An 8,314-nucleotide genomic window follows, 5' to 3' on the forward strand; every position below is an offset into this window, starting at 1 on the left:
ATATTCACAACTAGAAAATTACTTAATACAAATAGATTTACAGACAGATTTGATCTATATTACAGACGAATTTTTGGTTACCGATGGATTTTGTCCTTCTATAAAAACCTTGTCAGAAATTATTTACCAACAGATTTTTTTCCGTAAAAAAATTACCGACGAATTTTTACCAGTTACCGATAGATTTTTTCTCGGTAAATTCTCCCCTCCATTTTCCTAAAACGTCGAACTTTTTGACGAATTTTCCGTCGATAATTACAGACGAATTTTCTTGTTCTTAAACTAAAGATCAAGTTATTATATCAAATTATTATAGTACTACAATTATGCATAATTATTTGTTCTTAAACTAAAGATCAAATTATTATATCATTAATTAATAATTTATTTTTCTGGAACTCTTTAGAGATATTTTTTACAACGGTCATAGCTACTTGAGTATCCTTTTGATGAATGAAGTTTACGAAGGGACTATTTCTGCCTTCATACAATCCTTTTTACTTGAATCCATTTTTAGTGTTACCTGACGCCTTTTCTTATTAATTCTATCATATATCCATATCTTGATTTTCTCTATTTTCAATTTAGGAGTAGAGGATAGATGGGGCGACTCGAGTGAGATCCAACTTTCGATTCACTCGTGGGATCCGGGCGGCTTGTGTATAATGGGGGGACCACCGAGGCTCCCTTCTTCTCGAGAATCCATACATCCCTTATCTGTGTATGAACAGCTGTCCCTCGAGCACAGGTTTAGGTTCAGCCTCAATAGGAAAAATGGAGCACTTAACAACACATCTTCACAAACCAAGAACTACAAGATCACCCCTTTCATTATTCCCGATCCGAAGCACCCCTTTTCCATTCATAGAGAGATCCAATCGTCAAAATCAATAAAAAGGCCATCATAGACCAAGATCCAAACGGATAAGAAAAGGCGTCAGGTAACACTAAGAATGGATTCAAGTAAAAGGGATTGTAGGAAGGTAGAAATAGCCACCTTAGTAGGGGTGCGCCGGACCGCCGACGAATAATAGGTCATCATCATGCTCATCATCGGCTGGTATCCTCGGGTCCCGACCGATATCCGTCTGCAGGCACCCAAAAGCGATGATTCACTTGTCCCCTTATCCATAGGGACCTCGTGGCATACAACCGAAACGACTCCCGTTATATAGCCGCCTCTATCTCTCTTTCTTTTTACAGCCTCGTGGGACCTAATTGAGAAGGAGACAGAAAGAGATCACCTAACCTTATCTTGAGTGAGAGAGGCTAGTCGCAAGGCAGAAAGCTTAGTCTCAAGTCTGAGAGTGAATTTTCACCCTCAGACTTGAGACTAAGCTTTCTGCCTTGAGGCAATATTAGTTAAATACATATATTCTAATTAAAGGAATTAGTCTATTAATAATAATTTATTTTTAAGGGAATTAGTTTGTTTTAGGTAATTAGTTTGAGATTTTATTTTTTAATGTATTGATCTATTGGATATAATTTTATTTTGATGTTTATTATACCATTAATTAATAATTTCTATTCTAATATTAAAAGAACTATACTCACGAAAAGAATGTGAATATTATTATATAATTATAAAAAATAATATTTATATGTTATTAAAGTATTAATATTTTAAATTAATTAATGCTTGCAATATATATGATGATATTATTAGGAGAAATATAATATTCTAATTTATTACTAATTATAGTAAACGTAAATTATACAAATTATATTATAATTGTGAAAAACTATTTGTTTTTAAATTAGTATATTATTAATTAATAATTTATTTTTTAATTTTAAAAGTATTATAATTAACTAGATAGATTCTAATTAAAGGATAAATATATTATTCAATTAAAAATAATTTTTAAATTAAATTTTGGAAATACAATAATATTTTTAAATTTTTTATTGTTGAAAATTCTGTAATTAGTTTGTTTAAAGCAGTGTTGTCAGAACCGGACCGACCCGACCGGTCGGATCGAAAAATCGGCGAACCGGTGCCATAACTGGTCCGGGTGAGGCATCGAATCGAACAAGGAGTTGAACCGGCGAGATCCGTATTGAACCGGACGGGTTTGATCAGAACCGGTAAACCGGAAAATTTCGTTTAACCCGGACCGGTTTGAAAATTTTTTTTTCTGCGATGGAAAACGACGTCGTTTCTTAAAAAAAAAAGAAAAAAAAGAAACAAAAGCTGCTCTGCTGCTGCGTTTCAACGATGTAACCCTAGCCTCCATCCCCTTCTCCTGTTTCCCACTTTCCCTTCCCATTCCCAAACGGTTTGAGTTGAGAGACCACCATCACCATCACCATGGCACCATGACTCCATCCCCTGCTACTCGCCTACTCTGCTTCAGCTTCAGGCTTTCAGCCACCTCGTCGCCCCGTTTAGCTTCAAGCCTTCAACCACGCGGCACTCACCTCACCACCGCATCCAGAGCAGTGCGCCACTCACCCCGTCCATCGAAGATTGAACATTGAAGTCGCCTCCTCGTTGCTCCTCGCTCCAGGTCTCCCTCTTCTCTGCTCGACGCTCGTTGCTCCATCCCTCCAGGTCCAGGGTCCAGCCGTGCAGCTGTGCAGGTAAGTAATTTTAATTTTTTAATTTTTTAATTTTTTGAAGTTAATTGATTAATGATTATGGTATGCGGGCAGATGAAAACATGTTTGATAGTTTACATATGTTTGAAGTTAATTTTTTAATTGGTGGTTCACATATATTTGATAGTTTGATTTCTGTTTGATTTTGGTATGCGGGCAGATGAGAACATGAACACTTCCACATGTTTTTCTGTTTGATCTCTCATGTTTCTTGATTTTTTTTATTTCTATTCAGTACTTCAGTTTGTTGATTATCCATTGTTGGTTGCTGTTGGATATTATTCTTAGTAGTTAGTGGATTGTTGTTGTGTATTATTCTTGGAGATTAGTCATTTAGTCCTGGACCCTGGTTGATTAGGAATTTAGGATGGCTTCATCAAATACACCATCAAAAACACCAACACCAACTTCTCAGGAACAAGGATCAACTCCTGATCCAACAATTGGAACCCAAAAAATAGTAACAGAGAAAAAATTGATCCTGCATGGGGCCATTGTAAACAAGTTTTGGATAAAGAAAAAAATGCTCTGGTATGTATTTATTGCGAGAAGCTTATTAGGGGTGGAGGAATTAACCGGGTTAAGCATCATTTGGCTGGAAAAGGTGGAGATATTGAGGCATGTCGAAAGGTGCCAGCTGTGGTGAGACACCAATTCTCCCAAAACATTGAAGATCTTCGAACCAAGAAAAGGAAAACTCAAGAAGAATATGCAGAAAGTTATGGTGCTTGTGATGACGTTGAAAGGGAATTTGATGAGATTGAACGTAATGAGATGCGACAACAATGGTGGGATATGTTTAAGATTTGATTTTTATGATTGTGATTGTTTTCTTTTTATGTTAAGATCAATGGTGGGAATCTTATGGATGTGGAACACCAAACCTGCAAAAGTTAGCAATTCGTGTTTTGAGTCAAACTTGCAGTTCTTCAGGTTGTGAGCGTAACTGGAGCATTTTCGAACACATTCACTCAAAGAAAAGGAATCGGTTAGAGCATCAAAAGCTTAATGATCTTGTTTATGTTCATTACAACTTAAGGCTACAACAAAGGTACTTTTTATTATTCTTTCTTGAAGGCATTATTTAAAATTTTTAGTCATAATAAGAATAATCAAGTTAATTGATAACATAGGAACCGAATGAGAAAGCAAAGTTATGATCCAATTTGTCTTGATGCATTTGAGGATCATTCGGAATGGATAATGGAAGATTCACCACCATTTTTAACTCCTGAAGAAGTTGATGCTTTACGGAATGATCTTGCAAATATGTCTCTTCAATCAGCTTTAGATGATTTGGGTATGTTGTTGTTAGGGATGATTTTGTAATGCTTTAACCAAATATTTTGCCTTATTATTGATTATGATTTGTGAAACATTATTGAAATGCTAGATGAATTGAATCTGGAAGACGATCGAGATGATGGTGAAGCTAATAATACTTCTGTGGAAAATACAAATCAGAATGAAACCAATCAAGATGTAGCTCCAGATTTGTGAGATGAAGAAAGATATCCAGACTTTGAAGTTACTCCTTGGATATAATCCATGAATTATTATTTTCATTATGTTAAATTGAGTTGTTCATGTAATAGACTAATAATACTAAATTTTATGTTTATTCTCGTATTACTACTTATTTTTAGGATTTGAGATTTAATGTTTATTAAAATATTATTGGAGATATATTTTTTAACTGTTAATTTTTAAGTTTTTAGCTATTTTATACATTTTACTTATGTGGGACCGGGTTAACCGGTTCAACCAGTGACCCAGTGACCCAGTAGCCTGACCGGTTCGATCACCGGTTCGGTTCTGACAACTATGGTTTAAAGTATCATTTCAAGATTATTATTTTTTGATATATCGGATATTATTTTATTTTGATATTCTTTAGTGCAAAATTCACATTTTTAGATTCTACTTTGAGTTTGTGTGTTTTATGGTGATTTCAGGTATTTTTTGCTGAAATTGAGGAGCTTGAGCAAAAGTCTGATTCACAGACAGAGAAAGCACTGCAGATGCTGTCAGGATCCGACCTTCATGCACTCGAAGGAGCTTTTCTGGAGCTACAGAAGTCTAAATGGTGGGCTCTCAACGGCTATAGAAAGCTAACATTCAGGGCTTTTCAGAAATATATAATATTCTATACTTTACTTCGAAAATGAATGCCTAAAACTGGCGTTCAATGCCAGCCACCAGCCTTATTACTGGCGTCCAACGCCCAAAGTGGAGTAGCTGGCATCCAATGCCCATTCAGGAGTCCAAAGCTGGCGCTGGACGCCCAAAAGGGAGCAAGCTCGTGGGAGACACTCTTAGCTCAGCCCAAACACTCACAAAGTAGGACCCAGAAGTGGATTTTTCACTACAAGACCATTCTATCATATTTCTGTAATCCTTAGTTATTAGATTAGTATATATACAACAAAGATCACCCTTGTTAGAGATCTTTGCTCATTCAAACCTTTCATAGTGTTTTGTGTATAGTATGAGTCACTAACCTCCTAAGGTTAAGGTTAGGAGCTCTCCTGAGTTTTATGGAATAATAATATTACTGTTCTATCTTAATATGTCTGATTCTATCTCTTATGCAACCTTGTTCTTTATCTTATGAATTGAGGGTGACACATGACAATCACCCTTGTTCTACTTGGGTTTCGTGCGAGTCCTGACCCGGATAGCGTTGAACTAAAGCTAAAGATTGCATTGCGGATTCCAATAGAGCATCTGAGCAACTTTGGATACGTGACATGAAATTTCATTGACTATGGGTACGTGAGGTCTCTGTGGCGTTAAGGCTAGAGTCTGAGAAGCAGCGTTTCCTGATCCGGAAGACCTGCCTTGTCTGTGGCACCTTGAGTAGGACCGTGAAGGGGAGTGGATTGCTTAGAGCTTCATCTTCTACTACAGTGGTGGCTAATCTTTTTGGACGTATAACATCAAACATCCTCAAATTAAAAACTTAACAAATAAAACAACTACGATAAAAATAACAAAAAAAATGCAACAAAACCTACTGGGACAATATATTGTTTATTTAATTTTGATATAAGATGCTAAAGACATACAAACAATAACAATTTATTCGTGGATATCTTTTATGGATCTCTATACAAACTCTGTATGATAGATGTAGGTATAAATTATACTATTTTTTTATATAAAATAATTAAAAGCATTTTATTGTTTCCTAGTTGTAGTTCCAAACAAAGCGTAGTAATTAGTTACGACTAGAATGTATTACACGAAATTATTCTCGGATGAGGAGGAGAATGGTTCTAAACCCTAAGGTTTAAAAACAAGTGAGTTGAGCATTTAGTTATGTGGTTTGCAAAAATGAGTTCTCCTTCTCCATTTAGTTCTGTAGTTGCCAAAACTTGTAAGGGCATGGTAAAGTTGAACACTATTTTCGCTTTAAGAGCTTTAATGGATTTGCTATAGACCCCTAAACACTCCCAATAGTCGCATAACAACATCAATTTTGATTGCACCAACATTATTGTTACTTTTTACACCTTTTCCTTTTCAACAAAGGAAGAAGCCTAGAGTATCAAACGCAAATCCCTTGCCCACCAACCAAGTTGCTCAGAAAAAGGACACAATAAGAAAGGTAGAAAATTTAATTAGTTAATGAGTTTTTATCTAAATTTTAGTTGACATAAAAAATTTACAGGCAGCAGCGGATGCTGCAACAATTGAAGATCTATTAATCGGGCACAAATAGTAGACGAAGGTATAACGAAAGTGTTTTGGCGACAAAACTAAACTCTTAATGGAATAGATCATTCTTAGGGTTTGGTAATATATGCATAAACTTTTATTCATTCTATTTTGCAAAATATTGGCACATGGGATATGAAAGGCACAAGTGTGAATATTGCCATGCACTTTTTTATATGACGAGAGGATAGAAAAGCACTACAACACAAATCACCCGAAATACACACTTTGCTGTAGAGGCGGCCAAGTTCAAATCCCTCAAATATAAAATGCACCTAAAGTCCTATATGATTTGTTGTTTGGTGATGACAGTAGAAGCAAGCACTTTCGTGAAAATATTAGGACATACAATAATATATTCCAATTCACTTCTATGGGTGCCAAGATTGACCGTGCTCGAGCTATTGGGAGAAGACCATGTACATTTGTGTTATATGGCGAAAATTACCACTTGATAGGAAGTATCTTACCACAAGAAGGGACACGGTGAAATTTACACAACTTTATGTTTTTGATACACATAATGAGATTCAAAACTGCATTTCAGCAGTATGGTATATGTCATATATGTACAATACAAACACTTTTTTATTAACACGTGATTTAGATTGTTTAACCAGATTACTTGACAATTAAAGGTGTATTCCTTTATAAAGTCATGCAGTGAAAAAGAAACTAATAAGATTCATGAAGACATAGTTGGGGACTTGAGGTTGATGCTAGATGAACAAAATTTCTTAGTCAAGGCATTCCGTGTGGCTGGAAAAAAAATAGTAGTTGATAACTGGTGCACGAAATTGTGATCATCAATGGCGCCATCAACATGGTACGCTCAATTGCAATCTCAACTCTTTATCACAACTTCGCACAACTAACCAGCAAGTGTACTGGGTCGTCCAAGTAATAAATCTTACGCGAGTAAGGGTCGATCCCACGGAGATTGTTGGTATGAAGTAAGCTATGGTCATCTTGTAAATCTCAGTCAGGCAGATTCAAATGGTAATGAGGATTAATGATTAAAATATGAATAAAAAATAAAGTAAAGATAGAGATACTTATGTAATTCATTGGTGAGAATTTCAGATAAGCGTATGGAGATGCTTTGTCCCTTCCGTCTCTCTGCTTTCCTACTGTCTTCATCCAATCCTTCTTACCCCTTTCCATGGCAAGCTGTATGTTGAGCATCACCATTGTCAGTGGCTACAGTCCCGTTCTCTCAGTGAAAATGTTCAACGTGCTCTGTCACAGCACGGCTAATCATCTGTCGGTTCTCAATCAGGTTGGAATAGAATCCAGTGATTCTTTTGCGTCTGTCACTAACGCCCAGCCTTCAGGAGTTTGAAGCTCGTCACAGTCATTCAATCCTCAAATCCTACTCAGAATACCACAGACAAGGTTTAGACCTTCCGGATTCTCTTGAATGCCGCCATCAATTCCAGCTTATACCACGAAGATTCTGATTAAGGAATCTAAGAGATATTCACTCAATCTAAGGTAGAACGGAGGTGGTTGTCAGGCACACGTTCATAGGTGAGAATGATGATGAGTGTCACGGATCATCACATTCATCAAGTTGAGGAACAAGTGATATCTTAGAACAAAAATAAGCTAAATTGAATAGAAGAACAATAGTAATTGCATTAATACTCGAGGTACAGTAGAGCTCCACACCTTAATCTATGGTGTGTAGAAACTCCACCGTTGAAAATACATAAGAACAAGGTCTAGACATGGCCGTGAGGCCAGCCCCATGATCTAAGATAGCATAAGACTACTCAAAGATAGCTACCAAGATGAGAATACAATAGTAAAAGGTCCTATATGTAGATAGCTAGTAGCTTAGGGTTTACAAAGATGAGTAAATGACATAAAAATCTACTTCCGGGTCCACTTGGTGTGTGCTTGGTCTGAGAATTGAAGCTTTCATGTGTAGAGACTTTTCTTGGAGTTAAACGCCAGCTTTTGTGCCAGTTTGGGCGTTTAACTCCCA

This window comes from Arachis duranensis, chromosome 7, assembly GCF_000817695.3.
Source record: "Arachis duranensis cultivar V14167 chromosome 7, aradu.V14167.gnm2.J7QH, whole genome shotgun sequence".
Classification (NCBI taxonomy): domain Eukaryota; kingdom Viridiplantae; phylum Streptophyta; class Magnoliopsida; order Fabales; family Fabaceae; genus Arachis; species Arachis duranensis.